Raw genomic sequence first — 23,142 nt, 5'->3', positions numbered from 1 at the left:
CATAGAAGTTATACTTTGTCGAGATCATGGACTCAGTTATCAAGGACAAGACTACTGCACGTACAACCACTTGCATCAGGGACCAGTCAATGGTCCTCTTCACAGTCAAGACACAGCAGTGGTCCGACTTTGCCAGTTGCTTTCAGGCAGTATCGAAGAGACGTACCTCTACATAACCAATTCTCTACCACAACACACGTCTGCAGCGATTCTATTGGGAAGATTCATTCAACGCATTACCACCTGGTTTACACATGCAAGGTAATGGATGAGATTTTAAATGGAAGATAAGGTATTTTTTACATCATGTTTCTACAGTGACAGTCGTAGCATGATTTGGCAATCAAGATTTGGTTGGTGAGGTGATCAAAACACTGGTACTCAGGGCCCGTATCCACAAAACATCTCAGAGTAGGAGTGTGATGGATTTCTATTTTGTATTTATTTTTATTTAACTAGGCAATTCAGGTAAGAACACATTCTTATTTACAATGACAGCCTACCAAAAGGCAAAATACCTTCTGCTGGGATAAAAAATAAAACATATATATATACCTCTACATAACCAATTCTCGGAAATCGACTCTGCCGCACGAGCGTGCTGGACTTCGGGTTAGAAGGTCAATTGTTCGAGACCTGCTCCCTGCCTGTGTCATTACAATATATAAATATAGGACAAAACACACATCGCAATAACAATACATCACGCAAAGCAGCCACAACTGTCAGTAAGAGTGTCCATGATTGAGTCTTTGAATGAAGAGATTGAGATCAAACTGTCCAGGTTGAGTGTTTATTTGCAGCTTGTTTCTGTCTCTTGCTGCAGCAAACTGAAAAGATCAGTTTTGCCTTTTAGATAATAATGAATACGATTATATGGATAGTTTTATAAAGTTCAGATTCACCCAGACTCTTCTAATGAACTGTATCATTATTTGACTGTAAATGATCTGTATGCAGGTGTGCTCAACCAGGTCAACGAAGAGGATATCCAAGGTAGCCTATCATAAAGGTGTTGTCCTAGTGACCTGCCCAGGATGTGAAAAACACCACATTATTGCTGACAACTTGGGTTGGTTCTCTGATCTGAAGGGAAAGAGGTTGGTAGCCAAGTTAATATAGGTCTGAACATTTTACATGCATGCATTCTACAGTTGTGGTCAAAGGTTTTGAGAATGACATATTATTTTTCACAAAGTCTGCTGCCTCAGTTTGTATGATGGCAATTTGCATATACTCCAGAATGTTATGAAGAGTCATCAGATGAATTGCAAAGTCCCTGCAAATGAACTGAATCACCCAAAAACATTTCCACTGCATTTCAGCCCTGCCACAAAAGGACCAGTTGACATGTCAGTGATTCTCTCGTTAACACGGGTGGGAGTGTTGACGAGGACAAGGCTGGCGATCACTCTGTCGTGCTGATTGAGTTCGAATAACAGACTGGAAGCTTCAAAAGGAGGGTGGTGCTTGGAATCATTGTTCTTCCTTTGTTGACCATGGTTACCTGCAAGGAAACACATGCTGTCATCATTGCTTTGCACAAAAAGGGCTTCACAGGCAAGGATATTGCTGCCAGTAAGATCAACCATTTATCAGATCATCAAGAACTTCAAGGAGAGCAGTTCAATTGTTGTGAAGAAGGCTTCAGGGCCCCCAGAGAAAGTCCAGCAAGCCCCTGGACCGTCTCCTAAAGTTGATTCAGCTGTGGGATCGGGGCACCACCAGTACAGAGCTTGCTCAGGAATGGCAGCAGGCAGGTGTGCTTGCATCTGCACACACAGTGAAGCAAAGACTTTTGGAGGATGGCCTGGTGTCAAGGAGGGCAGCAAAGAAGCCACTTCTCTCCAGGAAAAACATCAGGGACAGACTAATATTCTTCAAAAGGTACAGGAAGTGGACTGCTGAGAACTGGGGTAAAGTCATTTTCTCTGATCAATCCCCTTTCCGATTGTTTGGGGAATACGGAAAAAGCTTGTCGAGAAGACAAGGTGAGCGCTACCATCAGTCCTGTGTCATGCCAACACTAAAGCATCCCGAGACCATTCATGTGTGGGGTTGCTTCTCAGCCAAGGGAGTGGGCTCACTCACAATTTTGCCTAAGAGCACAGCCATGAATAAAGAATGGTACCAACACATCCTCCGAGAGCAACTTCTCCCAACCATCTAGGAACAGTTTGCTGACGACCAATGCCTTTTCCAGCATAATGGAGCACCTTGCCATAAGGCAAAAGTGATAACTAAGTGGCTCGGGGAACAAAACATCGATATTTTGGGTCCATGGCCAGGAAACTCCCCAGACTTTAATCCCATTTAGAACTTGTGGTCAATCCTCAAGAGGCGGGTGGACAAACAAAAAAACCACAAATTCTGACAAACTCTGAGCATTGATTATGCAAGAATGGGCTGCCATCAGTCAGGATGTGGCCCAGAAGTTAATTGACAGCATGCCAGGGCGGATTGCAGAGGTCTTGAAAAATAAGGGTTAACACTGCAAATATTGACTCATTGCAACAACTTCATGTAATTGTCAATAAAAGTATTTGACACTTATGAAATGCTTGTAATTATACTTCAGTATTCCATAGTAACATCTGACAAAAATATCTAAAGACACTGAAGCAGCAAACTTTGTGGAAATTAATATTTGTGTCATTCTCAAAACCTTTGGCCACGACTGTGTTACAAGGATATGTATTATCCCTATTGATAGTGATATGCACAGAAGAGAAATGGAACTGCAGTCATAGTGAATCATAAGTGAATCCCGTTTTAATAGGTTGTAACGTTTGTGTGGACTAAAGGGCCCTACACACTTCACGCAAATGCAGCATCATTTTCTCACACAGTTCTAGGTACTTGAGATTTGGACCAAACTATATACGATGCTCTGTTTGTATGAAGTGTGTAGCCTCCTTAAGATGAGTATTATTCCTGAATCATTTTTTTAATTATTCATGTTGGTTATTTTTCCGACAGGAACATTGAGGAAATCCTTGCAGCGAAAGGGGAGAAAGTGAAGAGGGTAGAAGAAGAGGCGGCCTTCGAGATTGTTGTAGATGAGTCCGGCAAGGATACAACACAGACTGCTCAAGATGCAAAGAAACCTTCACCAGAGTCTGATGACTCAGGGAAATCATGACTAACTCTCTGTGGGTGTGGGGGTGTGTGCGCACAACAAGGACATCGTTCTCTATGAGGGGAAAAATTGCTATTAAGTAAATGTAACACTTCTTTTGATATTTCTATCTCCATATTGTTTTCATAAGATGTTGATAATTTCTTATCACACTATTTTATACCAACTGAACACTACTGCCAGAATATTCCTTGGGTTTACACCAATCTTACTACTACTGCACTGATCACACTCAAACAGAAGAGGCTGATGCTTACAATTCATTTTTATTGTAAAGTTGTATGATATAAAGCATGAAGAATTAACATCCAAAGGCCCATATAGGGCCATGGCAAACTGCCTATCATAGACCCTCTCCCTCTTCCTCCATGGTGTCCTCCAGCAGCACATGAAAGCAATGCTGTCAATCCACATGGAAGCAGAACATAGAGTGCTCCTGTAAAACAATTAACCAGTCAGGAATTAGTAGAACAGTCATTGAATGAATGGGATTCACAGTAATACATTAGTCTGAAAATGTTCAATCATGAACCCCAGTTGTGGAGCCCCTATCCTCTCATCACAAGCCCAAGCACTTACCTCATCTGCTCTTCTGTGTTTTCCTCTTCCTGCCTCCCTCCCTTTCATCCTTTTCTATTGATGCTTCAACAGACCTCATATGCCACAATCTGTTTCAGGAAAAAAACATCCGAAAGCCCACTCACTTGAGGTGAATAATTACATGAGATCAGGAATTAGTGTTGAAGTGTAGTTGAAAGACGTTGCTTAAATGCACTTCTATCAACACTAATACAGTTGTCTACAGAGAACAGGCTTTGATAGTAAACACTTACCTAATGTAGTCATCCAGCTGTGCTCCTCCTCCAAACCTCCCATCCTTTCCAATTGATGCTTCAACAGATCTGTTTCTTTGGCTGCTCTTTTCATCTATCTCAGACTTGAACAGGCTTAGAAAGAGGACAAAAGGAAACCAAAGCAACTTTAAAAGAGAAGTAGAAGAGGCAGACTTCCTTTCTTTTTGACGTCTGTTGGTTATTTTTCCTGTGCTCTTGGTCTTCTCCTTTTCTGCTAATCCTTAGTTATTTAAATAGTTATTTTGGCCATATGTCCATCAGAAATCTAGTTCAATCTCCTCTCTATTACTCTTATAAAGTGTTTTCACCTCTTTTCTCTGGGTCTCTGTTTATCTTGCCTCCCCCCTTGTGTTTTCCATAACTTTCTTTTGATCCACTCAGCTCTTCTTTACTGCTAATCTCATTTACCTTTTATCCCATGGTCCTTCCTGATTCTGTCCATCAGAACTTGAATTCCATATCTCCTACTTCCCTCCTGATAAACCACTCTGGTCTCTCTTCCTCCTCTCTCATGTTTCCTCCTCTTCACCCTCAGGCCTGGCTTCCTTATAATTTGTTCCTCCTTTTGCTTATTTTCTCGTTTTTTTGATTGTTTTTACTCTTTAAAACAAACTAATTTGTTGTTTATTTACATCTATCAACATATCTAGGAGCATTGACTTGTACATTTCTTCTTTTGTCTGCTCCCTTTCTTTTGTCATCTACTGAAAAGTTGTCGATGCCTCGTCCGCCGCTTTCTTCTGCTTCTTCCTTGTTCTCCTCTTTGCAGACTGTGCGTGAGCGGTCTCTGGACGCTGCTCCCTCTCTTCCCTCCGCACAGAGGCGTCAGATGTAGACGCTGTGACCTCGTATGCCACCACCTGTTTTGCTCTCGGTGTCTGTCCTTTTTCTGACACAGCGCACGCCTCTTTTCTCTTTCAATCTGTGCATTCCTCTCTTCTCTCTCATACAGTTTCTCCATCTCCATCTTGAACCTGGCCTCGTGATCTTTTATTCTTTGAAGCTCTGCTCTCTTCTTATCCTCATCCCGTATCCTTGTCTGCCTTTTCTGTTCCTCCTTCTCTTGTTCCTGCTGTATCTTCAATCTCCTTTTCTGTTCCTCTTTCCTCCTCTTCTCTTCTTTCTCTCGAGCCTTTTGCTGCATCTCCAACACCTTCATTCTCTCCTTTTCCCTGTTCCTCTCCTCCTCCATCCTCTGTTTCTCCATCTTTTTCTCTTCCTCTGCCCTCTTTTTCTCTTCTTTTGCACGGGCCTTCTGTTGCATCTCCTGCTGCTTTCTTTCTTTTTTCTCTCTCTTTTTCTCTTGCTCTTGTCTCTTTTTCTCATGTTCGATCTTTAGTTTCATCTCTGCCTTCTCCCTTTTCCTCTGCTCCTCTAACTTGTTTTGTTCCATATTTTCTGTCCTTTTCCTTTCCTCCTCATTCAATTTCTTCTGCCTCTTTTCCCACTTTTTGAGCTCTTCGTCCCTGGCTTTTTCCTTCCTCCTTTCAATCTTCATCATCTCTTCATTTCTCTTAGCCTCATACTTGAAATATTTGATCCTGTCTGCGTAGCTCATGGCATTAAGTTCTTCTATCCCTCGGCTCGCCATCATAGACATTGCATTGGCGGTTGCAAATCTCCCTTCCATTTTACCACTATCAATCTCCTTCCTGTCCCTCTTACCATAAGGATCCCTGTGTAGACATCTCTGCTGTTGCCCACTCATGCTCTCCTCACTTTCACTACTCCCCTCCTGACTTGTGTCCTCACTCACACTCTGAGACACATCATCCTCAGACGAGCACGAGGGAGTCACAGCATTCTCAGTGATGACGCGGAGCGCCTTGATGTAGTCAGCTTCTGTGTTCACTCTGTGAGCGAGCGGGCACAGCTCCTCGTAAATGGATTTCCATGTGAGTGACTCCTCACAAACGTCGTCAGGCAGGTATAGATCAGATGATTGCCTCTTGAGCACATTCACAACCTCTGCCAGGTCCTGCTGGGTGTCCCCCTGAGTGTCCTCTCGGGCGGCCACTGGCGTGGCCTCTGGGCTGGCCGGGCGCTCGGGGGCTGTGGCAGGGGTATTAGATCGTTTTACTGCAGAGGAGCAGGAGGCCTCAGTGTCATCGTTCTTGTCATCGCTGTTTGCCATTTTCTTCAGAATCTCTTCCTTTCTCTTTTGGGCCATCCTCTCTTTCAGCTGTGCTTTATACATGCTTGCAATTTCTGCTCCTCTCCGTTGAACTTCCTCAGACAATTCCTCAGACGATGCAGTCTCTGGCCTCTTAACCTCATCCTTGACCTTTGCCTGGCCAGTCAATGGGGACCTGGGTTGGACCTGCGGATGGGTCTGTCTCATCCGGGCAGGAGGGCCGGAAGCCAGGAGGTGGGATGGGACAGCAAATCGGTGTGAAGCGTGTGGGTGTGACGTCTTGGACGGAGAATGAGGCCATTTATCAGGGGAGGTGCAGCTCTGTGTGTCCAGAGGGGGAAAGATTGAGTGTTTCTTAGGTGGGTCCTTCTGGGTGCCGGCAGCATGCTGGTCAGGCTCCGATTGGCTGTTGGCGAGGTACCTGTGGTGGTTGTACCAGGGGAAAGCTGGCAGTGTCGGGGAGACGGGACAAATAATGGAGGAGGTGGAGCGCTGCTTGATCACCCCTTTATCCACCCCAATCTGTATGATGACAGACACACATTTATTTCTTAATAGCTTGATGGTTATTGTTATTACTATCTTACAACAATTACATGTGTATGGGTAATAAATATCATAGAGAAAACACGTTTTATTACTGTATATTAGCCTATTAGGAAAATGGGAAGGTCCACACTTTTGGAATCATTCCAATTCAGAAATTCTTCCATTCCTTTACAACTTTATTCTAAGAATGCAGACCTTCCTCAGAATACTTCCAGTGTGCAGTTCTTTTTCTTGCCTTCTTATTTCACTATTCTATCTATTTAGATCTCTTTTCTGTGTATCAGGATTGGGAACATCTAAAGCAACTACAGTATATCTACTTATATGAAAGTCTGATTAAAGAAAACGTCTCTTGTTACCTCCTCCAAGAGTTGGTGCAGCCTAAATATTTCTCCATACAGCGCCTTAATCTCCCTCATGTTTCCTCGCTCAGTTCTCCATGTCTCTCTAGCCAATCTCCAATGGGCGAGGTCAAGGTCATGGATATCCTCCCGCATGCCTAGTTCAACCTGGGTTCCCTTCTCATTTAGCCTCTTCTTTTTCCTCTTCTTCTGGATAGAATCGGTGTTCTCCTTGTCCTGCCTACACACCTTTGGGGCAGTAGGGATATTGAGAATAGAACATGGTATATTTGATTTTACTCATTGGATTATTATGTGCCTTCCATTGTATTTCATTATTATAGAATATCAATAAGGTATAATGTTGACACTAGATCAAGCCGTAGTTTGTACAAAGTTTACACTGATTGGCCATACATGATTAGTCTGGACCACTTTAGTGGGTCGTAGATTTAGCCTGCAGATGGGACTTACATTAAGGCTGGGGAGTTGTGAGGAGTTGTGAGGCTGGTGTGTTCTGGGCCTGTGGAGTTCAGTAGTTCCTGTGCAGAAATCATCCTGTGCAGTCCGTTTTGCCCATGGCTAGAAATGAAAATGATGACAAACATGCAGTCAGAAATGAGGTTATCATGATACAAGCTTGTTATTTTCAATCTTAGAAAAGCTCATAGGCCTATATGTCAAAGTGATGATTTTAAGAGTTTTGGAGTTTTGACTATGGGGGTGGTGAGAGAAAAGATATTCTAACCATTCTTATGATGAGCCTTGGAAAGGAGAACTTTCCCATAGTTCCTTCAATTACAGTAATCCTGAAAAAGATACAATATGGCTTAAAAATATGATTATATTATTCAAATCATCTAAATTAAATTGTGCCACAAAGTAGGCCTTTTCACACTAAATCACAAGTGGTCACAACTACTTACCACCAAAATAACCATCCAAAATATAGCAATGATTTTGACCCTGAATTGAACTTGTAAGTGTTGCTGTAATATGACAGTAACGCTATGGCAAACCTTTTAGGCTGTCATCATACCAGAATACAATCATTTATGACATCACAATTGTGATGTAATGTGGTGCCATGGGAAGCCACACCCACCATGACAGACAACAAATCACCAGATCCACATAGGCCTATTAACCAATTAATCCACTTCTATGTTTGAAATACAGTATATTTAGTACCAGTAAGCTCATAAACATAGTAAAAACCACACTGTAGCAATGTGTATCACTTCACAGCTACTGTTCATGATGCATCATGAGTGGCTGTCCTCTGATGGGACCCTATTCCCTACATAGTGTACAACTTTATACCAGGGCTGATAATGTACTTTATAGGGTTGATTTGGGATGCACATAGGACTATGTAAAAAGTACCTTTGTTCGTCCTCAAATTCAATTTTGCTTTGACATGAACTGATTTTTACTAAGTGAAAATTATGGGACAACAAGAAAGACATGTATTCATAAGAAAAACTGTATGTGTTGTAAATTCAATGTAGATTCCAGTTTCAAATGGTAGACATTGTAACTCTTCAGGATGTGGCAGAGTATGAAAACCTTTGCACTGTCTCTGATGCAGGTGTTTTTTTCTCCCACTCATTATGACATCACTGTGACATCATATGGTGGACATTTTCCCTGAGTTTGGCATCTCCGGGGATAATATGCTGTGTGCAGACCACTTTCACACATATGCACTAGTGCAATCATTGTATTTCCTCCTGCATGAATGTATAATTGCAACATTACATCATTTTTACAATTGTGTGTCTTCCTATGGGACTCCTAATCACGGCCGAATGTGACACAGCCTGGATTCAAACCAGGGACTGTAGTGACGCCTCTTGCACTGAGATGCAGTGCTTCAGACCGCTGCACCACTCGGAAGGCCAATATAAACGCATCTTCAAAGAATTTACTGAGTTACAGTCCATATATAGGCCAATTGAAATGAATGAATTAGTCCCTAATCTATGGTTTTCACATGACTGTACAGGGGTGCATCCATTGGGTGGGCCTTGGAGGGCTCACCCACTTGCAGCCAGGCCCAGCCAATCAGAATGAGTTTGTCCCCACAAAAAGGCATTATTATATGCAAATACTTGTCAGCCTCCCTCCCAGCATGGCTACAAATTCTCTAAAAGGATGTTCGAGGCACCTTATGGTTGAAAAATGTAAAAATATTTTTTATTTCATCTCATGAAACATGGGACCAACACTTTACATGTTGTGTGTATATTTTTGTTCAGTGTACATTTCCAAGGCAACAAATCCTCTAAAACTAACCTTCTCTGGGGTAGGCTAACTCTGAGCTTTCTCATATATCCTGAATGAATTGTCTGATTTGCGAGTTAAGGACCAATGAAATCAGATCGATAGGAGTGGGGGAAAAAGGGGCTTGTGCATTGATAAGCACCTCAAAATAAGTTAACAATAGGTAATAAAATGTGTCACTTTTGCCCATAAGATGGCTCTAATTTTGACTATTTTCAAATAGCCTGATGAAATTTACAATAACTTTTCTAGAGTAAAGACGTCCCCATATATAGGTTCAGTTTGCTCCAAGCAGAACTGGGCTAGGCGATGCAAACTTCTGTGCTCACACTCCCTAAAGACCTTCGCTTGAAAAACTAGAAGAAAGAGCCATTATTACTGTTTGTCTATTTTGAGCCACTGTAGTAACAATATAGCCAGAAACACTTCCTCAAAATAGATACATCAAGAAATCTATATTGAATTCTTTACGTTTTTGCAGAGGAGGTCTTAGTCGCACAATTACACATCAGTTTAGTGCAGTAATTCTCAAGTGGATGATAGCAAACACTTCATTGAAGAATCCCGTCCATAGTTCCCACCCCTACTGTAAACCAATCACTGATGAAGGGGTGTAGACTTTGACTACTAAACTTCCACTTGCCTCAACAAAAAAACTGGTGCACGCAAACAGTTGAAAATAACCTACCGAACACCAAAATGAACAAAAACTTCACAAAATGTATAAGCTTAAAGTGTTTTGACTGGGAAGCATGTGACAGCCTTTTACGGAAGGTGGACGAGCAAAATCCACCATCGTAGTACGGATGAAGCCTGAGCTGGAATGTGAAGCTAACTGAAGCTGGCTAGATTTAAAAGACCCTGGGTAGATCTAGCTTGCTTCTTCGTATACCACTCTGGGAACACCTTGGACTTACGACATGGGCTCTATGCTACATTATGGACAGTACTGTTCACTACATGGATGCACATTACCCCTGTCTATACTGCACTATACATGAACACTAACACTGTCTACACGGTTTCCCACAGCAGATATTTATTTTCTGTCAATGGGGAGCCCACCATCATAGCCAAGATCCACAACAAGATATCAGAGATGGGCCAGAGAACACACAGGATTGAACTAAACATCCAGAAAGTCTGACCCCTCTACAACTGTGGCTGTATGACATGCCGTACTCTTTTTGAACAGACGGCATCAGATACATGGCCTACACATACTAAGACAGAGGAGCGCTGTTCTGCTGTCTCAGATGCTTTATCTGAGGTTGATGTGTCTTTCTGTCAATAGCATGTAACTGCAGCCCACATTTCGGGGTGTCCCTGCATGAGGGCATTCCTGCATCTGCTACATTATGCACAGTACTGCTCACTATGTACTATGGATGCACATTAACACTGTCTATAATGCTCAATCTGTTGTTGAGGTTGATGACTTAAAAACAAGTGCTCCCAACTGCACCTGTTCTGGTGACACAGGAGTTTGAAGTGGAGGGAGTATAGGGCTTAGCATGTCCCTCAAGGAGGCTAAAAAAAGATTTTGACTTGGAAAAGTTGAATATTTTCAGGAGTCAGGTAATTGTCTAAGGGAGGAGGATTGGAGAGAAAGAGAGAGGAGGTTGAAAAGACTGAGGGAGGCAGAGGATGGGTTTGTATCTGTTGAAGATAGCAATGACAAGGGAGAGGGAATGTCGAGGAAGATTGGTATCAAGTTGAAACAGAGTGGGCCGGACACCAGTTTGAGTTCTGGAGGTGAAATGGAAGGAGCAGAAGGTGTTGTGAGGAGCTTGGAGCCCAAGCCTTCCATTGATGGGCATGGCTATGATAAAGATACAATTGGTTCTGTGGGAGTAAGATTTTTGAAGAAGGTGGAACCAGGCCTTTTGTCTGATCCATGGTCGGTTTCAAGTTGGTTGGAAAAGATGTTGGGTGCCATTGAGTCGGTGAAGGTAACCCTGAGTGGAGGTGTCTGGTGCGAGAGAGGCAGGTTGAGGTGGCCAGGGTCATTGTAGTGAAAAATATGTTGTATGCAGAGGAAGTGGAGGGTGGATCAAGGGTGAGGGATTCTGAGTGGATCCCTGTGAATAGTAGATCTTTGCCAGAACAGAGGGATAGGCCAATGATTGATATATGTTTCAGTGAGTTTGGCTTAGCATTCATAGCCATTGTTATCTGCTGTACTGCAGAGATGAAACGTAAGTCATTGAAAATAGATGTTGTGGTGGCAGCTGCAGAGAAGTACTTGGGGGTATGAGATTAGATTTCAGAAGAGTTACAGGGTGTGTTGAGTTGTAGTGTCCCGTCCTCTCGGGTCGTTGGCCTGGGGTAGGATAAGACAGGGTTAAAGTAGTGGAATAAGGTGATGGGTTTTAATGAGTGTCGGGTTAGTTAGAAGGGCCATTAAATATATATATTTATTTTTTCACATTTCCCCTTTCCAAATTTGTTTCACAAAGGTAATGGATTCATACAATAGTTCAGTAGAGGGCGATAATGCAACATATTGGATACCAACCGTCTTTAAACCTCACAGAAGCAGAAGCAGAAGAAGAAGAATGCACCTGTTCTTTTGTGATTGCTGCCCTGCCCACTATTTAACTGGAAGGAGAACTATTCCACACAATTGTTTATTCTTTTTCTTTGGTTGTTTTTTCCCCAATCTTGGGGGACAATTGTTGTTGCAACGTGGTTTGGTTTCTGATTCTCATCCGGTTTGTCCAAGGTAGGACCAGTCATTTTGGTTATGTGACATCCTGCTCTTGAGTGTTTTCCATTTGAGGTAGGCCAGGCCGGCCCCACTGCGGACGCCAATTGGTTCACCATGTTATTATCTAACGTGTATTATGTTCCCCTTGTGTATTTCAGTGGGCGGTGTTCCCATCACCAATTTCACAAATGCTACTACTTCAAATGCTACTTTCCCTGCCACAGGTAGGCAGGCCTGCATTTGGGACCAGTCATTTTGTTAGATGACAGGCTGAAAGCTAGGCCTGTTTTCCATGTATATTTAATGTAGGCCAATCTCACTGCAAAACTGTTCTGTTCCTCTTTATAATATTTTCTTTCTGTATTTCAGTGGACAATTCTACAAACTCCAACAATTCTACAAATGTGACTTTCACTGCCACAGGTAGGCCTCTACTGTGATTCTAAAGTCAATCTCTTGGGCTGATGGGGCCTAAAGAAACAATTCAATCTGTTGTATTCAAGTTTATGGCTTGTCTATCAATAAACATAATGATATTACAAAATAAGTTTGTTCACAATTTATTTTAGGTTCCACTGCCTCAATGGGGACACGCCACAGACAAAATGATTGGCTTAAAACGCCTGAAACCAGAGAAGGTAACGCATTCATTAGATGAAGCACACAATCCTGGACCTCTACCATGAGGTCTGGACTTTAATGGCACTGGAGGTAGTGACTTGTAACTAGTGCATGTCATGTCAGTGTTTCAGACCATCTCTCTCTGTTACAGAGGACTTACAGTTCGACCTTGCTATCATGGAGGGAGACATTCTGGTGTCGGTGAGTCTGTTATCCCTGCTTTCTGTCCTGTTACTGCATCTTTTAGACTGATGAATCGAATTGATACCACCTTCTGATCTACACAGCCTGAAGCTAATGACTCCAAAATCATTCAAGCCAGATTGTTGAACAGAATTACATTTGAACGTGCTCTACTGGTTGTCCATGGTGTTGGTCCTTCAGATGGTTGCAATTTGAGCCAATATATCCACAGGAAAATATACAATGCATGAATAACTGAAGTGCCAGGTGATAGAAATGTCAACTTCTTCAGTACCGCCACTCTAAAAAGTTGTGTTAACAGTACTTTCCTGTGGATATTTTTAACCATCTGAAGGATCAACACCACGGACCACCAGTAGAGTAAGTTTCAATGTCATTTTATTTAACATTCTGTCTTGTAAAGAAACCTTTAGTGATTTTGCAGTCATTAATTTCAGTCTGTGTATACCAGAAGCTGGTACAGTGCCTTCTGAAAGCATCATACCCCTTGACTTATTTCACATTTTGTTGTTACAGCCTGAATTCAAAATGGATTAAAATACAAATTCTAACCCATCTACACAAAATAGCCCATAATGACAGTGAAAATGTTTTAGAAATGTTTGCTAGTTTATTGAAAATGAAATGCAGGAAGATCTCAACTAGTCGCATCCCAGAGTCAATACTTTGTAGATGCACCTTTGGCAGCGATTACACCTGTGAGTCTCTCTGGGTAAGTCTAAGAGCTTTCCACATCTGGATTGTGTAACTTCTCAAAATCTAATAAATTATTCAAGCTGTCAAATTGGTTGTTGATCACTACTAAACAACCATGTTCAGGTCCTGCAGTTGATTTGTCAAAACTGTAACTTGGCCACTCGAACATTCTGTCTTGGTAAGAAACTCCAGTGCAGATTTGCCCTTGTTTTAGGTTATTGTCCTGCAGAAAGGTGAATTATGCTCCCAGTGTCTGGTAGAAAGCAGACTAAACCAGGATTTCCTCTAGGATGTTGCTTGTGCTTAGCTCATAACGTTTCTATTTTATCCTGAAACTCCCCAGTCCGCAACGATTACAAGCATTCCCATAACATGATGCATCCATCACAATGCTTGAAAATATGAAGTGGTACTCAGTAATCTTTTGGATTTGCCTGTCATTACACTTTGTATTCAGGAAAAAGAGAATTGCTTTGCCACATTATCTGCAGTATTACTTTAGTGCCTTGATGCAAACAGGATGTATGTTTTGGAATAATTTTATTCTGTACAGGCTTCCTTTTCACTGTCAATCAGGTTAGTATTGTAGAGTAACTAAAATGTTGTTCCGTTCTCTTATCACAGCCATTAAAGTCTAACTGTTTTATAGTCCCTATTGGGCTCATGGTAAAATCCCTGAGCGGTTTCCTCCTTCTCTGGCAACTGACTTAGGAAAGACACCTGTGTTCTTTGTATGGACTGGGTGTATTGAAACACCATCCAAAGTGTAATTATTAACTTCACCACGCTCAAAGGGATCTTCAATGTCTGCTTTCTTTTTTAACCCATCTACCAATAGGTGCCTTATGCAAGTTTCTGAAACCAACAGGACATTGTAGTGACATCTGTTTGAAATGCACTGCTTGTTTGAGACCTTACAATTATCTGTATGTGTGGGTTACAGAGATGAGGTAGTCATTCGAAATTCACGTTAAATACTATTGCACAGTGAATCATGCAAATAATAAATTTGTGTGACGACAATCAATTTAAATCGTAGTGGCACGATTTTAGTTGATTTTAATTTTCTTCTAAAAGATCTTAAAAAATATATATATATATAGTTTACAAAACATAAGGAACACCTAATATTGAGTTTCGCCCTCAGAAAAGCCTCAATTCGTCAGGGCATGGACTCTACAAGGTGTCACGCATTCCACAGGAATGCTGGCCCCATGATGTCCTCAATGCTTCCCACCATTGTGCCCAGTTGACTGGTAGTGGATCTCTAATCCGAAATAGCTCGTTCCATCTCATCCCACAGATGCTTAATTGGATTGAGATCTGGTGACTGGGCAGGCCACTGCACTAAGCTGAATTCACTAATTTTCGTGGAACCATTCCTGGACAATCCTAGCCTTGTGGCTTGGGGCATTATCCTGTTGAGGAAAATCAATTGCCTGATGGATACACTGCTGCCATGAAGGGATGCACCTGATTTTCAATTATGTTCAGACATTCAAACGTTGCTCAACTTTTATCCAACGTGTGCCATGAAAAGGCACCCCACAGCATCACACCACCACTGCCACCCACCAGCCTGCAATGTTGACAAACATCATGATGGCTGCATGTGGTTTTCTTCATACCCTAGTCCTCCCATCAGCGTGAAATTGCAACAAAATTGAAATACCCAGCAACGTTGCAGTTATTGACACTCAAACTGGTGAGCCTGGTACCTACCATACCCTGATCAAAGGTACTTCAATATTTTGTCCTGCCTTTTCACCCTCTGAATGGCATATATACATGATCCATGTCGCAAGGCTTAACAATCCTCCTTTAACCGGTCTCTTCATATACACTGATTGAACAGGTGACCTCTGTAAGGATCATAGCATTCACCTGGTCAGTCTGTCATGGAAAGTACACTGTATATTGCTCCATTGTTTTTCCTACATACTTAGTCTGGTTTTAGTCATTTAAGGTAATACTGAAATAGTTTTACCATTTTAGAATTTAAAAACATTCATAGGGGAAACGCAGAAATAACAATTTAATTAATCGGAGGCCTATGCTGTCTCGCGACAGCTGGATTTAAGACTAGGTGTTTTGTCCTACAGGAAGACCGATTAGCTGTGAAGTCACTTTGGCCTGAGAAAGATGGCGTCGCTTCTATCCCCTACAAGATCAACGATTATCTGGGTGAGTGTCAAATACAGTAGGAGAGATTAACACTAACACTAGATGTTTTCTAATACAGTGAGAATGATATGCACCGTCTAATGGTAGATTGTCTCTGATCCACACAGTGGACAGAAAGGTAACTATACTAGCAGCGTTCAAGATGATTTCAGACCAGACGTGTATCCTCTTCCATGAATACACCAATGAGATTAACTACATAAACATCATCTCTGGGACAGGGTGAGTCCAAAGTGGACACATTAACACTCTCTCCTTCCCAGCAGTTTACAGTTAACTCACAACCTCTCCTTCCTTTTTCCTGTGTTCAATCCTTTTATTTTTCTCTCTTCCTGTCAAATCCCCTCTTTCTCCTCCATTTCTCTCCTCCTCTCACCTTTCTCTTTCTTCACTCAACTCTAGCTGTGCGTCGTATGTAGGTTTTCAGGGCGGGGCCCAGTCTCTGTACTTCGGTAGAGCCTGTAACGTGGGGAACCTGTGCCATGAGCTGATGCATGCCCTGGGCCTGCACCACGAGCACACACGGCCAGACCGTGACCAATACGTCACCATACAGTGGGACAACGTGGTCCCAGGTTACTCACACCAACACAACATACTAAACCACCTCACGGGCATTACATGTGGATCAGGGGCAGGGCTGGTCAATTTGTCCCCTGAAGAGCTGCAGTGTAGGATTTAGTACTAGCCCAACACTAACATACCTGATTCAGCTTTTTGTGGTCTGGAGTGAAGACTGTACAGAACTAACTATTGACATTTAGTATTTTATTAGGTACTGCCTAAGCAGCAGCTACTCTTCCTGGGCTCCACACATGAAACACTACATAACATTTAATAGACAGTGCACCACAAGGACAGAACAACATTAGTTTAAAAATAAGAATAGTCCTTCATACATTTATGCCTTAACGTTCCATTTATCATGTACTTATTATAACAGAAATACTGCAGCCAGTCATTTCCCCATACATTGCAACCCTTTTCTCTACTGTTGAAATTGCTTTGTCTAAGCAGGTCCGGATAGCCTAACCATAGCAACCTTGAATCCTGATTTCCTAATCTCACAGTACCAGTTCTGTCAAATCAAATGTATTTATATAGCCCTTCGTACATCAGCTGATATCTCAAAGTGCTGTACAGAAACCCAGCCTAAAACCCCAAACAGCAAGCAATGCAGGTGTAGAAGCACGGTGGCTAGGAAAAACTCCCTAGAAAGGCCAAAACCTAGGAAGAAACCTAGAGAGGAACCAGGCTATGTGGGGTGGCCAGTCCTCTTCTGGCTGTGCCGGGTGGAGATTATAACAGAACATGGCCAAGATGTTCAAATGTTCATAAATGACCAGCATGGTCAAATAATAATAAGGCAGAACAGTTGAAACTGGAGCAGCAAGTCAGGTGGAAGTGAAACTGGAGCAGCAGCATGGCCAGGTGGACTGGGGACAGCAAGGAGTCATCATGTCAGGTAGTCCTGGGGCATGGTCCTAGGGCTCAGGTCAGTTGAAACTGGAACAGCAGCATGGCCAGGTGGACTGGGGACAGCAAGGAGTCATCATGTCAGGTAGTCCTGGGGCATGGTCCTAGGGCTCAAGTCCTCCGAGAGAGAGAAAGAAAGAGAGGAGAGAATTAGAGAACGCACACTTAGATTCACACAGGACACCGAATAGGACAGGAGAAGTACTCCAGATATAACAAACTGACCCCAGCCCCCCGACACATAAACTACTGCAGCATAAATACTGGAGGCTGAGACAGGAGGGGTCAGGAGACACTGTGGCCCCATCCGAGGACACCCCCGGACAGGGCCAAACAGGAAGGATATAACCCCACCCACTTTGCCAAAGCACAGCCCCCACACCACTAGAGGGATATCTTCAACCACCAACTTACCATCCTGAGACAAGGCTGAGTATAGCCCACAAAGATCTCCGCCACGGCACAACCCAAGGGGGGGGCGCCAACCCAGACAGGATGACCACAACAGTGAATCAACCCACTCGGGTGACGCACCCCCCCTAGGGACGGCATGAGAGAGCCCCAGTAAGCCAGTGACTCAGCCCCTGTAATAGGGTTAGAGGCAGAGAATCCCAGTGGAAAGAGGGGAACCGGCCAGGCAGAGACAGCAAGGGCGGTTCGTTGCTCCAGAGCCTTTCCGTTCACCTTCCCACTCCTGGGCCAGACTACACTCAATCATATGACCCACTGAAGAGATGAGTCTTCAGTAAAGACTTAAAGGTTGAGACCGAGTTTGCGTCTCTGACATGGGTAGGCAGACCGTTCCATAAAAATGGAGCTCTATAGGAGAAAGCCCTGCCTCCAGCTGTTTGCTTAGAAATTCTAGGGACAATTAGGAGGCCTGCGTCTTGTGACCGTAGCGTACGTGTAGGTATGTACGGCAGGACCAAATCAGAGAGATAGGTAGGAGCAAGCCCATGTAATGCTTTGTAGGTTAGCAGTAAAACCTTGAAATCAGCCCTTGCTTTGACAGGAAGCCAGTGTAGAGGCTAGCACTGGAGTAATATGATCAAATTTTTTGGTTCTAGTCAGGATTCTAGCAGCCGTATTTAGCACTAACTGAAGTTTATTTAGTGCTTTATCCGGGTAGCCGGAAAATAGAGCATTGCAGTAGTCTAACCTAGAAGTGACAAAAGCATGGATTAATTTTTCTGCATCATTTTTGGACAGAAAGTTTCTGATTTTTGCAATGTTACGTAGATGGAAAAAAGCTGTCCTCGAAATGGTCTTGATATGTTCTTCAAAAGAGAGATCAGGGTCCAGAGTAACGCCGAGGTCCTTCACAGTTTTATTTGAGACGACTGTACAACCATTAAGATTAATTGTCAGATTCAACAGAAGATCTCTTTGTTTCTTGGGACCTAGAACAAGCATCTCTGTTTTGTCCGAGTTTAATAGTAGAAAGTTTGCAGCCAGTGCTATGATGGGGTCTAAAACCAGACTGAAGCATTTCGTATACATTGTTTGTCTTCAGGAAGGCAGTGAGTTGCTGAGCAACAGCCTTCTCTAAAATTTGAGAGGAATGGAAGATTCGATATAGGCCGATAGTTTTTTATATTTTCTGGGTCAAGGTTTGGCTTTTTCAAGAGGCTTTATTACTGCCACTTTTAGTGAGTTTGGTACACATCCAGTGGATAGAGAGCCGTTTATTATGTTCAACATAGGAGGGCCAAGCACAGGAAGCAGCTCTTTCAGTAGTTTAGTTGGAATAGGGTCCAGTATGCAGCTTGAAGGTTTAGAGGCCATGATTATTTTCATCATTGTGTCGAGATATAGTACTAAAACACTTGAGCGTCTCTCTTGATCCTAGGTCCTGGCAGAGTTGTGCAGACTCAGGACAACTGAGGTTTGGAGGAATACGCAGGTTTAAAGAGGAGTCCGTAATTTGCTTTCTAATAATCATAATCTTTTCCTCAAAGAAGTTCATGAATTTATCACTGCTAAAGTGAAAGTCATCCTCTCTTGGGGAATGCTGCTTTTTAGTTAGCTTTGCAACAGTATCAAAAAGGAATTTCGGATTGTTCTTATTTTCCTCAATTAAGTTAGAAAAATAGGATGATCGAGCAGCAGTAAGGGCTCTTCGGTACTGCACGGTACCGTCCTTCCAAGCTAGTCAGAAGACTTCCAGTTTGGTGTGACGCCATTTCTGTTCCAATTTTCTGGAAGCTTGCTTCAGAGCTCGGGTATTTTCTGTGTACCAGGAAGCTAGTTTCTAATGAGAATTTTTTTTTAGTTTTTAGGGGTGCAACTGCATCTAGGGTATTGCGCAAGGTTAAATTGAGATCCTCCGTTAGGTGGTTAACTGATTTTTGTCCTCTGGCGTCCTTGGGTAGGCAGAGGGAGTCTGGAAGGGCATCAAGGAATCTTTGTGTTGTCTGTGAATTTATAGCACGACTTTTGATGTTCCTTGGTTGGGGTCTGAGCAGATTATTTGTTGCAATTGCAAACGTAATAAAATGGTGGTCCGATAGTCCAGGATTATGAGGAAAAACATTAAGATCCACCACATTTATTCCATGGGACAAAACTAGGTCCAGCGTATGACTGTGACAGTGAGTGGGTCCAGAGACATGTTGGACAAAACCCACTGAGTCAATGATGGCTCCGAAAGCCTTTTGGAGTGGGTCTGTGGACTTTTCCATGTGAATATTAAAGTCACCAAAGATTAGAATATTATCTGCTATGACTACAAGGTCCGATAGGAATTCAGGGAACTCAGTGAGAAACGCTGTATATGGCCCAGGAGGCCTGTAAACAGTAGCTATAAAAAGTGATTGAGTAGGCTGCATAGATTTCATGACTAGAAGCTCAAAAGACGAAAACGTCATTTTTTTTTGTCAACACCAGAGAGAATCTTACACCAGTAACCATCAGTGTTCTTCAGTTTGAGACCAATACTATGTATTTCATAGACTAAATTCCAATTATGTAGAATATAACTGAATTCATTAACTCCTGCGAATTTCCCCTGGCATGATTGCAGCAACCTTGTTGGCTAAATTTGCCAGACGCGAATAACGACATTGTCATCTACAGTTACCGCCCGTAATGGGTATCCTGGTGTAAAATATACCTTTTACAGTTGCCACCCGTAATGGGTATCCTGGGATAACATGTAAGCTCGTTTTGAGGGCAGTTTTGTTACATTACCACCCGCAATGGGTTTCATTAGGTAAGATGAAATATTCATGCCTTGAATCATGTAGAGTTTCCTCCTGCTAGAGGTTCAACTTAATGGTTTCCATCTCAACTTGTATACATTTCCATTTTCATTCCCCTATATCACATTCACACCCAGCAGTGTCCACCAGTCACATCTGCCTCTTGTAACTCTTTTAACTTCCAGGAAAACAAGAGAACTTTAAGGTGAAGAAGGAGACACTCAGGACCTGCCCTATGACTACGACTCCATAATGCACTACGGAACGTCAGTCACACTGCTCTGCTCCTTATTCCCACTAAAGTCCTAATTTCACTCACCTTGTTTTTAAACTGCTAGAAATAAGTAAATATTAGTTTTACTGTGACTGTGTACGGTATCCAGCTCCAGTAACATTTCCCTGTGCGTACCAAATGGTGTCTTTAGGTCACTATTTTAACCTGGGCTCTGGTCAAACTATATTGGGAATAGGGTGGCATTGTGGCGCAGTCCTTGTGTTAAAGTAGCAAGTCCTCTAATCCCCCATTGTTGGATTTCTCCTGGCAGAAACTACTTCTCATCAAACCGGAACCCCACTATTGACGCCAAGAAGAGGGGAGTCCAGATTGGACAAAGAAATCACCTGAGCCCCCTGGACATAACACGCCTTAACAAACTCTATCAATGTGGTAAAGGCATGCACACACAGACAGACAGGAAAAATATCAGAATTGGGCTGCCTTTGTAAATGCAGTCATTATCGCACTGTATTCTAACCATGTTCATGTCCTGTTACAGAATAACAATGCACAGTTTATCACTTATTACACCATCGAAGAAGATTTCAACACCGCTGCTGTCGACTGAGGATTCCAACACAAATGGCACTGACATTTTAACTTCTCAACAATGAATAAGTTGAACAAGTCCCTTAAAGCTTTCTGATGTATTGTACGTGTGTTCAGCAGCAGGTAGTTTAATTTGTCCTGTGTGCTCTTGCTGCCTTGAATTAGGCCTATTCCACTGCACTTGTCTTGGAAATAAATAAAATGATCTAGACTGAAAATAATCCAGTCAGTGTGATGTTTCTTGCAGTGTTCTATTTCATTCCTATAATGGACCTTCTCAGCTATGCTCATCATGCCTCCCAAGGTGGGATCAGAGATGAAGTAGATCTCACGTAGCAGGAGAGATGACTTAAATTAATGGTGATTAAGGTATAAAACTTGGCTAGCTAGCTAGGCAACAAATTATTTAAAAATGATGCTGTAACAGGACTTAGACAGCAGGGATCATAGTCACCAAAATCAGAATGTCACCCTCTGGAATGGTGTACTACGAAACCTGTTTGAGTTGACGAACTTTGGCAAACTCTTGAGCTCAACCATGTATGTGGCTCACCATTTAGCAAGGAATACTAAACAAATATACATAAATATGTATAGACACACTACTGTTCAGAAGTTTTGGGTCACTTGAAATGTCCTTGTTTTTGAAAGCCTTTTGTCCATTAAAATATCAACTTGATCAGAAAGTGTAGACAATATAAATAACCATTGTAGCTGGAAAATGCTGTTATGATTCAAAAAAATAATTTGTGTGTGGAATATCTACAGTTGAAGTCAGAAGTTCATAGACCCCTTGGCCCAATACATTTCAACTCGGTTTAAAAAAAAATCCTGACTTAATCCTATTAAAATTCCTTGTCTTTGGTCATTTAGGATCCTCACTGTATTAGAATGTGAACTGTCAGCATAATCAAGATTTCAGCTTTTATTCCTTTCATCACATTCCCAGTGGGTCAGAAGTTTACATACACTCGATTAGTGTTTGGTAGCATTGCCTTTAAATTTAAGTTGGGTCAAACATTTTGGGTAGCCTTCCACAAGCTTCCCACAATAAGTTGGGTGAATTTTGGCCCATTCCTCCTGACAGAACTGTTGTAACGGAGGTCGGTTTGTAGGCTTACTTGCTCGCACACGCTTTTTCAGTTCTGCCCACAAATGTTCTATAGGTTTGAAGTCAGGGCCTTGTGATGGCCAGTCCAATAACTTGACTTCGTTGTCCTTAAGCCATTGTTCCACAACTTTGGACGTATGCTTGGGATCATTGTCCAGTTGGAAGTTACGACCAAGCTTTAACTTCCTGACATGTCTTGATGTTGCTTCAATATATCCACATTTTACCCTCACTCATGATGCTATCTATTTCGTGAAGTTCACCAGTCTGAAGTACCCCCACAGTACCCCCACGCAGCGAAGTACCCCCACAACATGCTACAACCCCTGTTCCTCACGGTTGGGATGGCCAAATAGGTATATTTTTATTTCAAAATAGCTGAGGACATTTCTCCAAAAAGTACTTTCTTTGTCCCCATGTGCAGTTGCAAACTGTAGTCTGGCTTTTTTATGGAGGTTTTGGAGCAGTGGCTTCTTCCTTGTAGAGCGGCCTTTCGGGTTATGTTGATATATGACTCATTTTACTGTGGATATAGATACTTTGTACATGTTTCCTCTAGCATCTTCACAAGGTTCTTTGCTGCTATTCTGGGATTGATTTGCACTTTTCGCACCAAAGTACGCTCATCTCTTGGAGACAGAACGTGTCTCCTTCCTGAGTCGTATGATGGCTGCGTGGTCCCATGGTGTTTATACTTGCGTACTATTGTTTGTACAGATGATACCTTCAGGCGTTGGGAAATTGCTCCCAAAGATGAAGCAGACTTGTGGAGGCCTACATTTTTTTTTTTCTGAGGTCTTGGCTGATTTCT

General features: G+C 42.4%; 1 pseudogene; it reads left to right on the top strand.

Annotated features, from left to right (window-relative positions):
* The first annotated feature begins 164 nt into the window (after positions 1-164).
* Positions 165-21,419, top strand: LOC121838842 (annotated as a pseudogene).
* Positions 21,420-23,142: the final 1,723 nt, after the last annotated feature.

Source organism: Oncorhynchus tshawytscha, linkage group LG20 (genome assembly GCF_018296145.1).
Source record: "Oncorhynchus tshawytscha isolate Ot180627B linkage group LG20, Otsh_v2.0, whole genome shotgun sequence".
NCBI classification, from domain to species: domain Eukaryota; kingdom Metazoa; phylum Chordata; class Actinopteri; order Salmoniformes; family Salmonidae; genus Oncorhynchus; species Oncorhynchus tshawytscha.
The sequence above is the reverse complement of the archived record's forward strand: the minus strand, read 5'-3'. Positions and strand labels throughout refer to the sequence as shown.